This window comes from Meriones unguiculatus, chromosome X (assembly GCF_030254825.1).
Source record: "Meriones unguiculatus strain TT.TT164.6M chromosome X, Bangor_MerUng_6.1, whole genome shotgun sequence".
In the NCBI taxonomy this organism is placed as follows: domain Eukaryota; kingdom Metazoa; phylum Chordata; class Mammalia; order Rodentia; family Muridae; genus Meriones; species Meriones unguiculatus.
Window position 1 is genome coordinate 103,935,564 of NC_083369.1, and position 19,146 is coordinate 103,954,709.

The window sequence follows — 19,146 nt, forward strand, 5'->3', positions numbered from 1 at the left end:
AGCGCCCGAGGGGATCAGTTCTCTCATACCTTTCTTAAGTGAGATATAGTTGTCTACATGTACTGCAGAGGTCAGAAGTAAAGTAGGTGGCTATCCTCATGTTCATTGACACAAATAATTTCTATTATTTTTTGCTTTACAATCTAGACATTATCTGAAGTTCTTAAGATTGGATTTATATGCTGCCATGTTCCCACCCTTTTTGTGGCTTTTATCTACTGACTTTCCAGTCAGTTTTCCTCCTTTACTCCTGACACCATTTTGGCAACTTTAACGTTTTGAATATATTCATTTAATAATTTAATGAGTATCAGTCTTTATACATTTTATCACTGATCTTTTCTCTGTATTACATATAAGCCACTCCCTTTAATGCCACCTATACACCAAATTGACTATGTGGCAACCGTCTATAACCATATTGTCATTTTTTCACTCTCTACTATTAAATCTATACCATTATCCATTCTCAGATAAGTTTATCCTTTCTACGTTTTTTGTTCTTGTTTTTGTTGTACTTGTTTTTCTTTCTTTCTTTCTTTCTTTCTTTCTTTCTTTCTTTCTTCCTTCCTTCCTTCCTTCCTTCCTTTCTTTCTTCTTTCTTTTTTTCTTTCTTTCTTTCTTTCTTTCTTTCTTTCTTTCTTTCTTTCTTTCTTTCTTTCTTTCTCTTTTTCTTTTTTCTTTTCGTTTTTACAAGACAGGGTTTACCTGTAGAGTAGCCCTGGCTGTCCTGGACTCCCTTTGTAGACCAGTCTGGCCTCAAATTCAGAGATCCACATGTCCCTGCCTCCTGAGTACTGAGATTAAATGTGTGTGCCACAATGCCTGGCATTATCCATTCTACTTTTGCTATAGATCTCATTTGTATAGCTGTGAATACTCAAGTTTCTTTTTTGAAATTGTATTCTTGCTTGTTTGTATAATCAGCTTAATATGGTAATTCACATTCATCATGGAAATGTTTTATAAACACATGTTCTTTAAAAGTTAAATTTTCAACGAAGATGCATCTCTAGCTATTGATTCTAAAATTTTCCTTCTCCTAATATCAAACTTCTAACAAATTCTATATTTATTCCTCACTTCATATTTTCTCCTTAACATCAGTATTTCTGTTTTATATAGAATACTTTTTGTTGTTTCATTTTCCTTTTCTCTTATGACCAGTTTTAATAGTTATTCCTGTACCTCCACTTCACCTCTGAAAAGCTTACCAATTTTAACTTTTTGTAATGCAATCCATACTCTTTTTTGATGTTGTATTCATCTCTACTTCTGTATTTTCAACTCTTTTGTCTATAAAATTAGAATCCGCAATGTTACAGCACATGGAAGATCATGTTTAATTCGTTGGGGAAAAAAGACTAAACCCTTTGTGTTTCGACCTGAGCTTTATAAGGGTCTCAGTTTCTCCATATTGTTACAAACATACTGTATTTCTTTTTGAAAATATTTATGACTATAGGCATTCTAGAGGTGATTTCTCATTTTGTTTTTCTTTTGTATCTTTCTTAGTGGTTGGTGATGCAGAATAATTTAAATTTTAATCTATTTCATGACTCTTCATATCCTCTTGAAGAAAGGTCTGTTCGGGTTTACCTTAGCTAAATTTCTATTCTGGCAAAACACCTGAATTTAATACAAAGAAAATATATGTATTTTGGTTTATTATTTCAGACGTTTCAACCCATGTTTTCTTGGCTTCCTTAGCCTTGGGACTGTGGTGAGGCAGAATACAACAGGAAGAGGCTATGTCGTAGAACAGAGCTGTTCACTTGTTTACTTTGTGGTGACTATGAATCAGAAAAAAGGAGAAAGAGGGAGAATGAAGGGAGAGAGAGAGAAACAGAGACAGAGAGACAGAGATAGAGAGACAGAGACAGATTCACAGAAAGAGAGAAAGAGAAAGGGAGAGAGAGAACGCATGAAAGAGAATAAAGGAATAGGGACCCCATACACTTTTCCAGGCACCTTCCTTCCTTCAACTTACATACTCTAACTATGTTCTTCCCCCTAGAGTGTCCATCATTTCTCAAAAAGCGTTATTATTTGGAGTCTAAGCTTTCAAGATTCATAGTCATAAAAAAATTTAAATTTAAACTCTGATAAACCATTTGTTTATCGTATTGTTATAATAAAGTTTACCAGTTTTATATTTTCTGTATAACAGATATTAAATCTCCACTCAAAAAATGACATGAAAATATTTTTCGTCCCTTCATATATTGCCTTTTCAGTGTTTTACTAGTAATATGTAACACTGGAACTTTTAATTTAAAAATATTTTATTCTTTGAGAATAAAATTCATGATTACACTGTTAATCAAATCCACCCCTCAGTCTGTCTCCTACACTTTCTTCTAGATACCACCCACATCTCCTTCCTTTCTTTTTTCTATTTATTTATTTATTTATTTATTTATTTATTTATTTATTTATGTATAAGTTCACTTTATATCTTTGTTGCGGCCCTATCCCTTCTCCTCTCCCAAGTCTCTCCCTCAAATTCCTCCCACTCTCCCTTCTCTTTTCCTCAAAAAAAGTGAGCTCCCTTTTGCATACACCCCAGATCACCAAGAGCTATCAGCACTGACTGTGTCCTCTTCCCCTGTGGCTTGGCAAGGCAGTCCCACCAGAAGAAAGTTATATAAAAACTGACAAGTGAGTCAGTATCCAGTACAATCTCCACTTGCTTTACTAGAGAACTCACATGAAGCCCAAGCTTCTACAACTGTGTAGAGGGCTTAGGTCCAGTTCCTGGATTGTTCTTGGTTGATGCTTTAAACTCAGCAAGCCCTTCTGGATCCTAGTTAGTTGGCTCTGTTGGCTCTATTGGGCTTCTTGCGGAGCTCCTGTCACCTTTGTGTCCTTTTCTCTTTCCTCCCACTATTCTCCAAGATTCCATACACATCGCCCAATGTTTGGCTGTGATTCTCAGCTTCTATTTTGAAGCACTGTTGGGTAGACTCTCTGAGGACAACTCTGACCGGCTTCTGTCTGAAAGGTTATCAGAGTACCACTCCCAGTGTTTGATAGCATTAAATATGTGAAGTTTTTTCCACACAAGTCTATCACTTGCTTATGTTTTTTTTGTGTCTATTGTGAAGACTATTGTTTGCTAATTTCTTTTGCATGCTTGTTTTTTTGTATACAGAAGGACAACTGATTTTTTTTTTGAGTTAATTTTATAACCGGTCAGTTTGCTGAAGATGTTTATCAGCTGAAGGAGTTCCTTGGCAGAATTTTTTGGGGTCACTTTTATATTCTATCATATCATCCGTGTAGTGATATTTTCACTTTTCCTTTCCAATTTGTATCTTCTTAATCTCTGTTAGGTGTCTATTGCTCTAGCTTGGGCTTCAAGTACTATACTGAGGAGATATGGAGAGAGTGAGCAGTCTTTTACTGTCCCTTTTTTCAGGGAAATTGTTTTAAGTTTCTCTCCATTTAATTTGATGCTAACTGTATCAATATATGGAGTGCCATATATTTTACCACCTCATCAAACCTTGGATGAAGCCTGCTTGGTCATGATAGATAATATTTTTGGTGTGTTCTTTGATTTTGTTTGCGATTATATTTGCATCAATGTTCATAAGGGAATTTGGTTTGAAGTTCTCTTTCTTTTTTAGATCTTTTTGTGGTTCAAAAAGATGACTGTGGCCTCATAGAATGAGTTTGGTAATGTTCTTTCCATTTCTATTTTTTTAATACTTTGTAGAATATTGGTATTAATACTTCTTTGATGATCTAGTAGAATTCTGCGCTAAAACTATTTGGTCCTGGGTTTTTATTATTATTATTATTGGGAGAATTTTGATGACAGCTTCCATTTCCTTAGTGGATATAGGGCTGTCTAATTTGTTTACCTGATCTTGATTCAGCTTTGGTAAGTGGAATCTATCAAAAAAATTTGTCTATTTAATTTAGGTTTTTAAACTTTGAGGAATATAAGCTTTTGAAGTAAGACCTAAATATTCTTTGGATTTCTGTTTTTATCTCTCCCCTTTCATTTCTGATTTGGTTGAATTAAATAGTGTCTATCTGCCTTTTAGTAAATTGGGCTAAGAGGTTTTCTATCTTGTTGATTTTCTCAAAGAACTAGTTCTTAGTTTCCTTGATTCTCTGAAATTTTCTCTTTGGTTTTACTTTCTACTCCTCTTCGGTGTGTCTGCTTCCTTTTTCTGAGGCTTTCAGGTATGCCATTAAGTTGCTTTTACGAGACGGCTTAAATTTCTTTATCAAGATACTTAGTGCTATGAACTTCCCTCTTAGCACTGCTTTTAGTATGTCCCATAAGTTTGGGTATGTTGTGCCTAAATTGTCATAGAATTCTAGGAAGTCTTTAAATTTTTTTCTTTATTTCTTTTCTGACCCAGTTGTTATCAAGTAGACAGTTGTTCAGTTTTTATGCATGTGTAGATTTTTTGTTATTTCTCTTATTGAGGTCAAGCTTTAGTCCATGGTGGTCTGATAGGATACAAGGTATTATTTCAATCTTCTTATATCTCAGGCTAGTGTCTGTTTCATTGACCTGTCCTTTGGTGAGAGTGGGGTGTTGAAGTCTCCCACTATTAATGTGTGGTAATCACTGTGTGGTTTAAACTTTATTAATGTTTCTTTTACAAATTTGAGTGCCCTTGTATTTGAGGCATAGTTGTTCAAAACTGAGATGTCATCTTGGTGGAATTTTCCTTCGATGAGTATGTGTAATACCAGGATCATGGGACCCTCAGAGACCACCAGGAGATGACTCAATGCAAGAGCAAGAGAGCTTTATTAGGAGAGGGATCAAACTCTGGACCCAAATCTCACTGACACAGCAGTAGAGAAGTTGGACCTTGAGCTCTGAATGAGCAGGGTTTTTAAATGGTAAGTCTGTGAGCAGGTGGTTTCCATGACAGCAAGCAAGGGGGCACATGTTTCCATGACAGTGTTATACCCAGTTCACGAGCCCCCAAAAGATCTACAGGAATCGACTCTGTTGAAAAACACATGAGGGTCTTTTTATTGTAAATTACAAGATGCAGCTTGGGCCCACAACACCCACCGCTGAAGTGGTGGTAGCTGAGCGCGCTGTGCCCAGGTTAGTTGGGTGATACATAGATTGTGGTCCATCCCAGAATGCCCAAGGCAGGGGCGATTCCTGCCTGGCAAGCATCTATTGGTCAAAATGCTACATTTTGAATCAATTGGCTATAGGAAGGTTCCCAGACCATTAATGACCAGGTGTCCCTCCCTAGAGGATGGTCCAGTTTCCTAGCAACTGTATCTCTAGTGGGTGGGGAAAGAATGCAGTGAGGTGGCTCTTCCCCTCAGGGCATTACTAGACTTCTTTATGAACCTACTTCAGGTCTTAATAATAGCTGCTAATTTATCTTTTGGTCTCTCAACAGCAAGCAGGGTGGGGGGCCCAAGCTTGGCAATACAGGATTGGGTAAAAGTTAGAGGGGCGAGGTGACCTTTCATAAGGCATATAATCACAATTGCCTAAGGCATATAATCACAACTGCTATTCTTCGAAACTATATTTGGAACATTGGGGAGAATTTTCCCACCTGATTCCCAGCTGATTCTCATTGATTATTGCCAGGAGAGATTGTCTCTATTTTTTACTAAACATTTGTTCTGTGATATTTCCTGGAGGCTGTTGCTAGGAGAGCTATCTTCATTTTCTGCCAGGTGCACATTCTGTGATATTTCCTAGTATCTGAGTTCAGCTCCTGGTCAAGATGGCTCCTCATTTCAAAATGGAGCACCCAGGTTAACTTAAACTCTTCATATGAAGTGTCCTTTCTCATCCCTTTTAGTTAATTTTGGTTGAAAATCTATTTTATTAGATATTAGAATGGCTACTCCAGCATGTTTTCTGGGTCTGTTTGCTTGAAAAACATTTTTCCAGCCCTTTCCTCTGAAGTAGTGTTTATCTTTGTTGCAGAGGTGTGTTTCTTGGATGCAGCAGAATATTGGATACCATTTCTGCAACCATTTTGTTAGTCTGCATCTTTTTATTGGAGGGTTGAGTTTATTGATGTTGAGAAATATTAATGACTAGTGACTGTTGGTTCTTTTTATTTTGATGTTGGTTGTGGAAGTGTGTTTGTATTTTTGTCTATTTTTAGTTTTGCTGTAGTGAAGTTATTCATATCTTGTCATTTTTCAGGTGTAGTTAATCTCCTCAGGTGGGAATTTTCCTTCTAGTATCTTCTGTAGGGCTGGGTTTATGCATAGATTTTGTATATATTCGGTTCTGTTTTGGTATATCTTGTTTTCCCACCTATGTGAATTGAAAGTTTTTGCAGGGTATAAGAGTTTGGACCAGCATCTGTTGTTTCTTAGGGTTTTCAAGACCTCTGCTTAGACTGTTTTGGCTTTTAAGGTCTCTGTTGAGAAGTAGGTGGGATTCTGATAGGTTTGCTATTATATGTTTCTTGGGTCTTTTCCCTTACAACTTTTAATACCTTAATATTTTTTATTTGAACATTTAGTGTTTTAATTATTATCTGGAAAGAGGATTTTCTTTTCTGGTCTAATCTATTTGGTGTTCTTTAGGTCTCTTGTATGCTTACAAGCACCTCTTTCTTAAGACTGGAAAAAAATTTTGTCTATGATTTTGTTGAAAACATTTTCTAGGCCTTGGAACTAGGAATCTTCTCTTCTGTTCCTATTATTCTTAGGTTTCATCTTTTCATGTGTTATACCTAGTTCGCAAGCCCCCAAAAGAACTGGAGTAATCGACAGCTTTGCAAGCTAGAGCCAGGTGGCCGCCCTTTACAAAGACAAAGGGACAAGGGACACCTCCCCCCTCCCCCGCTCCGGGAGAACAAGGTTTTTAAAGGAACAAAAATGCAAGTGGGGTAGTACAAGCCTTGGTGTTACAGGATTGGTTAAGAGGGTACTCTCTAGGGAAGTTGACCTTTAAAATGATTGGTCTGTTTTTAGGCACCAAGACTGCAAATGGTCAGGCCTGGCTGGAGGACATCTGTTCTCTGGTACTGCCCTGTAACATGTAGGTTTTCTTAAGGGCTAGGTGACTCCAGTCACACCCTGAGGTTTATCTGGGTGGGGGACTACTGCTGGCCCTCTGCTCTGAAAACAATGTGGTCTGGTGATTCTGCCCTAGCCCCTGGGTTAGCTCTCTGCTCTGAAAGGAATGTGGGATTCTGCCCTAGCCCTTAGGCAAGGCCTCTGCTCTGAAAGGAATGTGGGAATCTGCCCTAACCCCTGGCCTAGCCCTCTGCTCTAAAAGGAATGTGGTCTTGTGATTTTTGCCCCAGCCCCAGGAGTTAACTCTAAGTTTTTTAAACTTTCACATGTTGTCCTTGATTTCTTGGATTTTTTTTTTATTTTTAAAATTTATTTATTTTTATTAATTACAGTTTATTCACTTTGTATCCCCCCCCATGAGGCCCTCCCTCCTCCCCTCCCAATCTCACCCTCCCTCCCCCTTCTTCACGCATGCCCCTCCCCAAGTCCACTGATAGGGAGGTCCTCCTCTCCTTCCTTCTGATCTCAGTCTATCAGATCACATGAGGAATGGCTGCATTGTCATCTTCTGTGGCCTGGTAAGGCTGCTCTCTCCTCAGGGGGAGGTGATCAAAGAGCAGGCCAATCAGATTATGTCAGAGGCAGTCCCTCTTCCCATTACTATGGAACACACTTGGACACTAAGCTGCCATTGACTAAATCTGTGCAAGGGTTCTAGGTTTGGATTTTTAAAAATTGATTCATTTTATATACTGTTTATGGCCCCCTCCTTCATATTCTCCTGGTCCTATCCTCTTTTCCTCATCCCTCCTATCCTTTTCCCCTAGTATACTGAAAAGGGGAATTCTTCTCCAGTGCCTTCTGCCCCTATCTTATCAAATCTCTTTAGGACTGCCTGGATCTTCTTCCTGTGTGGCCTGGCAAGGATAAATCGCCAGGAGAAAGAGATCAAAGAACAGGCAACTGAGTTCATGACAGAGGCAGCCCCTAGTCCTCTTACCGGAGAACCCACATGGAAACTGAGCTGCCTAAGGACTACATTTGAGCAGGGGGTCTAGGGCCTCTCCATGTATGGTCCTTGGTTGGTGCATAAGTCTCTGCAGGGCCTACTGGGCTCATAGGTTTTAGCTTTGTTGGTCTCCTTGTGGAGCTCCTGTCCCCTCTTCCACAAGGCTCTCTGCGCTCTACCCAAAATTTGGTTATCAGTCGCAGCACCTGCTTTGATCTCCTACTGGTTGGAGCCTTTCAAAGGACCTCTATGATAGGCTCCCATCTTGTTCTATTCCACTGCTTCTGGTGTCTATACTGTTTTCCATTTTGAATGAGATTTGAGCATCATCCCTAGGGCCCTCCTTAGTGTTTAGCTTCCTTAGGTCTGTAGATTTTAGTAAAATTATCCCATATTACATGGTTAATGTCAGCTTATAAGTGAGAAACCATGCAGTGGAAAACATAAAAAAATCTTCAACAAATGGTGCTGGTCTAATTGGATGCCTACATGTAGAAAACTGCAAATAGACCGATATCTACCATCCTGCCCCAAATAAAGTCCAGGTGAATCAAAGACCTAAACATACAACTAGACATATTAAATCTGTTGGAAGAAAAAGTCAGGAAGAACCTTGAACTAATTGACACAGGAGACAACTTCCTCATCAGAACACTAATAACTCAGGCTCTAAGATCAACAATTGCTAAATGGGACCTCAAGAAACTGAAAAGCTTCTGTAAAGCAAAGGGCACTTTCTTTCTTTCTTTTTTCTTCATTTTTATTTTATTTTTTATATTAATTACAGTTTATTCACTTTGCATCCTAAATGTAGTCCCCTCCCTTATTCCCTCCTAATCCCACCCTTCCTCCCTCCCTCATCTCCTCCCTGCCCCTCTCCAAGCCCACTGATAAGGGAGGTCCTTCTCCCCTTCCATCTGACTCTAGTTTATCAGGTCTCATCACGACTGGCTGCAATGTCCTCCTCTGTGGCCTAGTGCTTTCAACAGAACAAAATTACAGCCTACACACTGGTAAAAGAGCTTCACCACCTTACATCTGACAGAGAGATAATATCCAGAATATAAACAGAACTTAAAAAATTAGACACAACAAACCAAATAATCCAATTTAAAACTGAGGTACAGAGCTAAACAGAGAATTAGATCAATTCAGAATCTAACAGAGGAATATTGAATGGTAGAGAAACACTTAAAGAAATCCTCAATGCCCTTAGTAATCAGGGAAATGCAAATCAAAACCACTCTGAGATGCTATCTTACACCGATCAGAATGGCCAAGATAAAAAACTCAAGTGACAACATATGCTGGACAGGATGTGGAGAAGGGGGAACACTCTTCCATTGTTGGTGGGAATGTAAACTTGTACAGCCACTTTGGAAATCAATTTGGTCATTTCTCTGGAATTTGAGAATAGCACTACCTCAAGATCCAGCTATGCCACTCCCGGGTATATACCCAAAAGATGCTCCACCATTCAACAAGGACATTTGCTCAACTATGTTCATAGCAGCTTTATTTTTAGTAACCAGAATCTGGAAAAAACCTAGATGTCTCTTAACCAAAGAATATATAAAGAAATTGTGGTGCAGTTACACAATGGAATAATAGTCAGCTATTAAAAACAAGGAAATCATGAAATATGTAGGCAAATGGTAATAACTATAAAAGATCATCCTGAGGAAGGTAAGCCAGAACTGCTTAGAAAGACATGCATGGTATATATTCACTTCTTGGATGTTTTATGTCAGGAATTTTTTAGATTTCCTATTTTCTTTGACAGATACATTGATTTCTTCCATCTTGTCTTCTACACATGAGATACTTTCATCCATCTCATATTCTGTTGGTGATGTTTACCTCCATACTTTATGTTTTCTTATGTAAGTTCCCAGAATTTCCACAGTTTGTGCTTTATTGTTTTCATCTCCATCTTCAGATCTTGAACCATTTTATTAATTTCCTTTACCTGTTTGTATTTTCCTGCATTTCTTTAAATGATTTGTTCAATTACTTCACCTGCTTGTTTGTATTTTCTTGTATGTCTTTGATTGATCTGTTCATATCTGTCCATATCCTCTTTAAATGTCTCAAACTTTTTGACTGTACCTTCCTATATGTCTCTAAGGATTTGAATCTTTTCCTTCACTATTGTTTTCATAAACATAGATTTCATGACATTTCCTTGAATTTTAGGTGTGTTAGTGTATCTAGGGTTGCTTGTCAAGAGATAAGTGGCTTCTAGGATTGCCATAATGTTTTGTCTTTTGTTGATTTATTATTATTATTATTATTATTATTATTATTATTATTATTTCCGCCTGCCTTATGCCATCTTGTTGCTTTTAGCATTAGCTGGTAGATCTGGTTGCTGCCTGGAGTTCTTGGGGTTGTGGAAAGTGTCCTGAGCAGGAAGCTTGATGTTCCTGCAGGAGCCCTCTTAGACTGGTGGATATTTCTCAGGGACTTGTCTGTGGTTCTCCTCAGATATATGATCCTGGGGACCAAGTGGCCTAGGACCCTCTAAGGAAAATGCTGGAGTCAACCATCCCTCTACTGGCTTTTTTTTTCAAATTTATTTTAATTTATTCACTTTGTATCCTAGCTGTAGCCCCTTCTTCATCCTCTCCCAGTCCTGCTCTCCCTCCCTCTCTATTCTCCTCCAGCAGTGGTTAGTGAGCTCCAGCTGCTCAGATACTCTGCTCACTAGGCACAACCTTTCATAGAACCTTAGGGAGATGGGTTAAGATTTAGAGCAGTGACTGAGGTTGTGTCCATGGATCTCGAGCATCAGGAGTCATGTAGTTGGAAATGCATGACCCCTGTACCCAGTATCCATATATGGTGGTAATGGGAGGGTGGCCTCAGCAGGAACCTGGAAACTTTTCCCAGGATTGGTGGGGTGACCTGAGGCTGGACCTGCACATTTTCCTCACTGTTGGCTCTCTTCTCACCTGGGAAACACAGAGGCTGTGGTTTGGAGGTTCAGAGCATGGCCTTGCAGTTCCCTCTGCTCTCACTGTTGTAGTGCTGTTCAGATACTGTGCAAAATTGGCACTGCCATTTTTGTCCTCTTTTTATTGACTTTATAAGACTGATCATGCATGGGCCCAGTGTGGGTAACTACATTTAATATGAATTAATGGTTGTGGTAGCTATATCAAGTCTAGGGGATGACATTTCATGATTTTTCACCTTATATTTCAGGTCTTACATACCTCCTGCCACTCTTCTGCATCTTTCTTTGAGCCTTAATTGTTATAATTGCTTAATTGCTGTAATTGTTATAATTGACTTGTTGAGAATTAGGCTCATACCTATCACTTATTTTCTGTATTTGTGATGTCATGAGTTGCTTCATTGAACACTATTCATTGTAAGGAGATGCTTCCCTGATTAAGGCATGGAACCATTTTGTTTAAGGGTATAGGAATAATTTAAAAGGCAGTATTTTGTTAGGTCAGTTTAGTTAGGTACCACAAATATGTTCCCTGCATGGTTGCAAGAGCAGAGGGCAGATACAAAGGGATGGAGAGATGAGTGGTATTGGAGTACATGATGTAAAATTCACAAAGAATTAATAAAAAGTTTTTAAAAATTCTAAAAGGAGGTAATTCAGGCCACAAGGAACAAATGTTACATTATGTTTTTCATATGAGAATTTTAGCTTCAATTCTTTAAAATGGTATGTCTACCTACAATACAGTACCTGTGTAAGCCAGGAAACAAGAATTGCATTAAGGGAGAAGAGTTACCTTAAGGAAGAGGAAATAAGGAAACATAATGAAAAATAAAGTGAAAGGGAATACTGTTGGTGTAAAGTTTCAGAGAGAAGGAGAAGAGGGAATAGGGAGAATACAGTATGGGAAAACTTAACTGAGAATAAAGAAACCATACTGTACAAAAGCAGCTTGACTAATGAAAGGGTAAACAACTACCCTCTGAAAGGATACAAGAATCTCCATACTGGGTGTAGGGAAAATCTAATATCTAATTATTGTAAGTCTGGTTAACACTATTTGATTTAAACACATTTAAACTAAAAAAAAAAAAAAAAAGAATGTACTTTTGGCTTGAAAGTATGTTTAATTAGGCTTTCTATAGCTTCGAAGAGACACCATGATAAAGGTAACTCTTATAAAAGAAAACAATTTGGGTCTTGCTTTCATTTTCAGAGAGTTATTCCATCATCCTCATGGTGAGGAACATTTTAGTGTGCAGGCAGACATGGTGCTGGGTGAGTGGCTAAAAGCTTTATATCCTGTTCCACAGGCAATAGGTACAGGAGCCTTACATGAAATAAAGAAAAACATTCTGTGGTTTCTCATAAAAATACTAACCCTAAAAGACTGGAAAATTCATCTTTAATGGTTTTCTTAAAAGTTTTATCAGCAAATATAAACATGTAAACATTAGGGTTCAGGGTAAAAATATGTTGAAGCTTATATATTAAATGCACACACACACACACACACACAGAGAGAGAGAGAGAGAGAGAGAGAGAGAGAGAGAGAGAGAGAGAGAAAGAAACCATACTAGAGATCAATAATGAAAGAAAGACCAGGGTGGCAAAGCCAAGATGGCGACTAGCACACACAGGTTCTGAGTGGTAGAAGAGCTGAAAGTCTGAGTTGGTGAGTGGAAGGACTTCTGAACCCAGGAAAACAACGGTGAGGCTTTCTACACAACAGGGAACATCGCATGAGGTGAGAACTTTGGTCTCGGGTCACCCTGAGACTTGTTTGGGGAAATCGAGAAATGATCCTTTGATCTCCCAGCACTCCCCTCCCCCAGACCTCTCTCCTCCTCGGCACAGCAGACACATCAAGATTCTCAGTGCAGACCTATTTGCCTGGGATATGCAGTGGCTGAGGAGGAGCTCCTAGCCCTTTAGCAGCAACTGCCAGCAGTACCGGTCTCAGAGTCCCAGACCCATGTGGCGGCATCATCCTCCTAGGGTCCCGGGTCGGCTAGCTGCCATACTGGCTCCACAGGATCACAATCACTGATGGTACGGCTAGCCCAACCCCACAATGACAGAGAATGTGTTACATACTCACCAAAACCAGGCAGAAACGCCATACAAGCTAGGCATACCAGGCGCTGGGCCTCCCAAGCTGGGAGAGCACAGTGGAGAGCCCCCAGGACTTCTCAGAAAGCATCTGGACTGGCAACTGAGTCTCCAGCTACAGCGAGACTTCCTAACCTGGCAGTGGAGTGGCATTGAGCTGGCGGGCACATCAGTCCTCCAGCTTAAGACCAACCAGGGCCAAACCAGAGAACAGAGAGCCTGGTTACCTGATCCCAGCTGATGTGACCACTTTGAGATCTCCAGCTGCAGTGTGATCTCATAACCTGGCAGTGGCAGCAGCACTGAGCTGGCAGAGCACACCAAACAAGCAGGGACAAACCAGAGAGCAGAGAGCTTGGATACCCCGATCCCTGCCAAGTGACCTGCCTGTAAGTGAGTGCACCTTTGAGAATCTGCAGAGCCCCAGATCCAGGGTCCTTCCAAAACAGAAGCCAGGCATTGAACCCCTCCCGCCCACATACCCACTTTGGGAAACAAAGGGTCACTTAGGTTATTGAAACCCCTGCTCTGTGGGTCCAATTGAGGAATTAAGGCAGTTAATGCCAGAAATTGCCCAACAACCATCACTAGCGCCTGCTACATATATAGTGCAGAGCCTCTCCCACACACTCAAGGGTTCAACATTATCTATCACTCTGTCCCCTGAGACACACTTCCACGCACACTTACACACACACACACACACACACACACACACACACGCACACATACCTGCATTTGCCCCGTTTGCGCCTTCGTACTTTTCTCCTACAGGTACAGCTAGTCCTCAGCACACGCTGAGGACATGGGACCTATCAGCTTCCTGAAGAACTCTCCAGGCAACAGAGAGAGACAGTATCAGTCTGAACTGCAGAACCCAAAAACAAATAGGGAAGGTTTCAAATAAGCCAATGGCCAGGGGTAGGCGAAAAAACACTTCCAACATAAATCAGGACATCATGACTTCACCAGCAACCCCCAAAATTGACGGCTATCCCAATTCATCAGAAGCACAGGAAAATGTCTTTAAAGCTATGCTTACCCAATTATTTGAGGCTCATAAAGAGGAAACAAACAACTCTCTCAGAACAATAACCATGCAAATTCAGTCAGGTAAAGAGGAAATGAACAAATCATTCAAAGACTTGGCCAGTCAGTTGGAGGTAAAGAAAGAAGAAATAGACAAAATCCTTAAAGAAACACAGGCAAACATAGACAAACAAATAGAGGCACAAGTAGAGATAAAATTAGTGGCATATAGAAAGGAAATGAACAAAAAAATAGAGACCATCATAGAGAGACAGGAATCCACATTCAAACAGATGAAGGAAATGGTGCAATGCATGAAATCTCAACTAGATTCAGTAAAGAAAACACAAATTGAGAAAACCCTTGAGCTGGAGAACTTGGAGAAAAGATCAGGAACCACAAAGGTAAGCATCACCAACAGAATACAAGAGATGGAAGAGAGAATCTCTGGTGCTGAAGATACACTTGCAGAGATTGATACTTCTCTCAAAGAAACAGTAAAATCAGAAAAGTCACAAACACAAAATATCCAAGAAATCAAGGACACCATGAAAAGACGAAATCTAAGAATAATAGGAATTCATGAAAAAGAAGACTCCAGGCTCCAAGGTCCAGAAAATATTTTCAAGAAAATCAGAGAAGAAAATTTTCCCAATTTAAAGAAAGAGATGTCCTTAAATATACAAGAGGCCTACAGAACACCAAATAGACTAGACCAGAAAAGAAACACATCACATCACATCATAATCAAAACACTAAATCTACAGAACAAAGAAAAGATATTAAAAGCAGCAAGGGAAAAAGGCCAAGTAATGTATGAAGGTAGACCTATCAGAATCACACTGGACTTCTCATCAGAAACTATGAAAGCCAGAAGGGCCTGGGCAAGTATCATGGAGACTCTAAGAGATCACAAATGTCAACCCAGACTACTATACCCTGCAAAGCTTTCAATAAACATAGATGGAGAAAACAAAATATTCCATGACAAAACTAAATTTATGCAATATCTATACAGCAAACCAGGCCTACAGAAGATACTAGAAGGAAAACTCCAATCCAACGAAAACAAATTCACCCAAGAAAAGAGGGCACACAGATAATATCCCAACAAAAATTAAAAGAAAACAAGCAATGAAACTCAGTAAGGTCATCGACTCCAATACAAAAGAAAGTAACATTTATTGGTCCATCAACGGAGGAATGGATACAGAAATTGTGGTATTTTTACACAATGGAATACTACTCAGCAATCAAAAATGAGGAAATCATGAAATTTGCAGGCAAATGGTGGGATCTAGAAAAGATCATTCTGAGTGAAGTATCCCAGGAAGAGAAAGACAAACATGGTATATACTCACTTATATAGACCTACAAGATATGATAAACATAATGAAGCCTATACACCTAAAGAAGATAAACAAGAAAGCAGACACGAGGTAAGATGATCAATCCTCACTTAGAAAGAAAAATGACAGGAGTCTACCGCAGAAGGCATCTGAAAGACCCTAGCAAGCATTGTTTCAAAACAGATACTAAGACTCATAACCAAACCTTTGGCAGAAGGGGAGTTAGTATGACAGGGAAAGGATAGGAACCCCACAAGGATCAAATATATCTGGGCACAGGGTTTTTTTTCTGAAACTGTTTCTCCAACCAAAGACCATGTATGGATATAACCTAGAACCTTTACTTGGACGAAGCTCGTGGTAGCTCAATAACCAATTGGTTTCCCATAGTAAGGGGAAGAGGAACTATCTCTGACAGGAACTCAATGGCAGGCTCTTTGACCTCCCCACCCCCAAGGGAGGAGCAGTCCTGCTAGGCCACAGAGGAGGACTTTGCAGCCAGCCCTGAAGATACCTGATAAATCAGGGCCAGACGAAAAGGGAGGTGGTCCTCCCCAATACGTGGACTTGGAAAGGGGCAGGGGGAAGCTGAGGGAGGGAGGGTGGGATTGAGAGGGAATAAGGGAGCAGGATACAGCTGGGATACAGAGGTAATAAAATGTAACTAATAATAATAAATAATAAAGAAAGAAAAAAAAAGAAAGATCAAAACTAATTTCAGACAATGTTTGTAAAGAGGTAATTCATATAAAAAGTGTACACCAAATAGTGAGTATATATGAAGGTTATTCTCATTTCTAATCTGAGAAAGGAAGGATTTTCCCATGTATTTTTGCAAGCATAAAAATTCTCATGAAAAATTAATTATAATGATAAGCTAGTCCTTTGGTTTATTTAGTGATGGATATTTTACAAAGTACTTTATCTGAATTATTTAGTACTATTAATAAACAGCATTGTGATATATTTATATCATTATCTTCAATTTCCTTGTGGGACTTAGTAATCAATGAGGTGACATGCTTTGTTCAAGGCCATGTTGGTTTCAAGTTGTAAAGCAAACCCATAACCTTAATCTAGAAAACTGTACTTTCTTACTAATGACAACAATAGCATGCTGTCTTCCTAGGCAATAGGCACTGCTTTACACAGTTGGTATTAATACTTGTAATTTTACAACGGTCTTCTAAGATATGTAAAACACTGTACGTAAAATATGATCATTACCTCTATTTTTCACATGAGAGAATAAATATAGTTTAAGGATCAGTAGCTAGCAGTTTGCAGGGTAAAATTCACCACCTGAAAGACCAATTCTAAATCTCACAACCATAATCCAACTGTTAGTGCATTTCTAAGGCCTGGTTATTCATAAGATTTTGAACTAAATTAGAAATTACCTTAGTAATGAAAAGACACTTCCTTCAGACATACTTAACAACAGGTATGCCAGTCTGCATCCATGTTGCTGTGTGACAAAATTTTTCAAGGGATTCAGCAAATATATCTACTCACCACTGATAGGGTACCTATGATAGACGAGATACCACCGAAGTCTAGCTTGGTGAATGAATGAGTTTTATTAGAGTTACTTACAGATATATAGGTGAGAAGCTACTTACAAAAGTGGAAATAGCATAAACCCAGTTGTAGCACAAAAGCCCACACAAAAAGTCACAAAAGCTAAAAACATAGAGCACACTACACAGCCTGCAGAGACCTCAACAGCTTGGAGAATGTCCCTTCCATGTGCCTCAGTCTAAACCTTCTCTAAGCAGCTTATCTTGTTCTTCTTCTTCCAGATAGCTGGTCTTGTCTCAGAGTCTTTTTTGCATCAACTGCTTTCTTTCTGAGGGGGACTTTCTATAGCTTATTCTGATAGGGAATGGCCTTTTGAATATGGTCAGTTTGGAGGACTTCCTGAAGCTATTTTGAGTTGCTAACCATCCTCCTTAAAGAGCTTCCTCCAAGATGTTATCATTCAATCTCAGATGAAACTGGTATACAACAGATGTGTTATCAGTGAGATGAAACAAAGTTACTCATTTAAAAGTAAAAAAAAAAAAGTGAATGATACTTCTGTACAGAAATTTCAGCAACTAAATGCTTTTCATTTCTTCTGAACATAGCAGAGTCAACACAAAATTTCATCATTTGTATTTCAACTCTAATGCATTCTCAGTAACCTGTCATCAACTTTCTGTACTAATTCAGTGATAGAAAATAGTGAGCCAGCAATTGCCTGACATTAATAAATCATTCCACACCTTGAGCAACAAATATTCTTGCTGACATCTAACACAGAAGTGAGAAAAACAAAGATTACACCCTGTAATCTAAGTGTCCTCTAATCAGTAGTGAAGGAGGTCACTCTGTGACCTTTAGGCAAAAGAGGCCTGGTTTTTGCCCACAGCAATTGCAAGCATCGCCCTTTTGCTGCTGATGGCAAAGTTCAAAAATTCCATCATGTCCCAGTTTCTTGTACTTGATAAAGGTTAATAAAACAAGGTTTTAAGAATGCAATGCTTCTACCATTTTTAATGCTCTGAAAAAGACAAACTTTTTTAGTTCCATATAGCATAGGCCTCACAGATGCCAGGTAAAGCTTGTCCCCAATTCCCCCTTTCCTGGAACCAATAAACTATTGATGAGAAAATGGGCTTTAAATTGTTTTCAAGCTGGTGATAACAAACAGGAGGAATCATATTTTAGTCTTTTAGGAAAAGAATATCTGCTTCATGAAATCAGAAATATTCAATTAGAATGGGCAATAAATTACCCATGAGAATTCCCAAGGTAGCTCGACAGTGAATAGTTTATGGAATTTTAGAAATGACAGAATATTACCTTCAGGAACAGACAATTCCATATGTGTTTCAGCAATATTCAGATTTTTGACTCTTTAATCGTTTGTTCATTTTTAAATTGTTTCTTTTATTTTTGAGGCTATAATGCAATTATGTCATTCCTTCTAATACAAACCCTATCTGTTTATGAGGAGGTTTAGAAACTTGTAGAAAACATTTGAATGTTAGTTTATCCATTGATAGATGATGCAAAGGTTAAGGGAGAACAAGTAGTTTAGATGAATGAATAATAACCCAAATACATATTGACAGGCTTAGATGATAGACAAAACACATAGAAATGAATTTATATGAAATTAACTCAAATCTACATACTCAGGATTAAAAATCTAATGCACATGCCCATATTGGGAAACATCATTTAGTAATAGCAATTGTATAAGACATCTGGGTTAATGTCAATGGTAAACTGGTAAACTCTGCATGAGTCACAGTATAATTTGTGTCATTTTCCCAAGGAACAATTACTATCTTTGGCTGCATACAAAAGTGTACAGTGACTAAAATGAGAGCAGGAATAATAAACATTTCAGAACAGTAATTAACAGTCTACCAATTTGGGCGTGTATTTAAGAAAGATGAACAAGGAAGTCTATATAGAATAGAATGATTTTTCAAAATAAGAGAATTGAGGCTGTTTTAGCTTGGAGAAAGTAGAGAGGGGCCAAGGTACCTTCCCTTCAAACTCAGTGAGGTATGAAGCTGTTAGATGCTTACATTTAAAGAATAATATTCTGCCTTTCTTTCATTTGCTATAAGGGTAGTAAAACAGAAAAGAAACTAAAAAAAAAAAAAATTTAAACCAAATAGGGCTTGGGACATTGATCACTGATG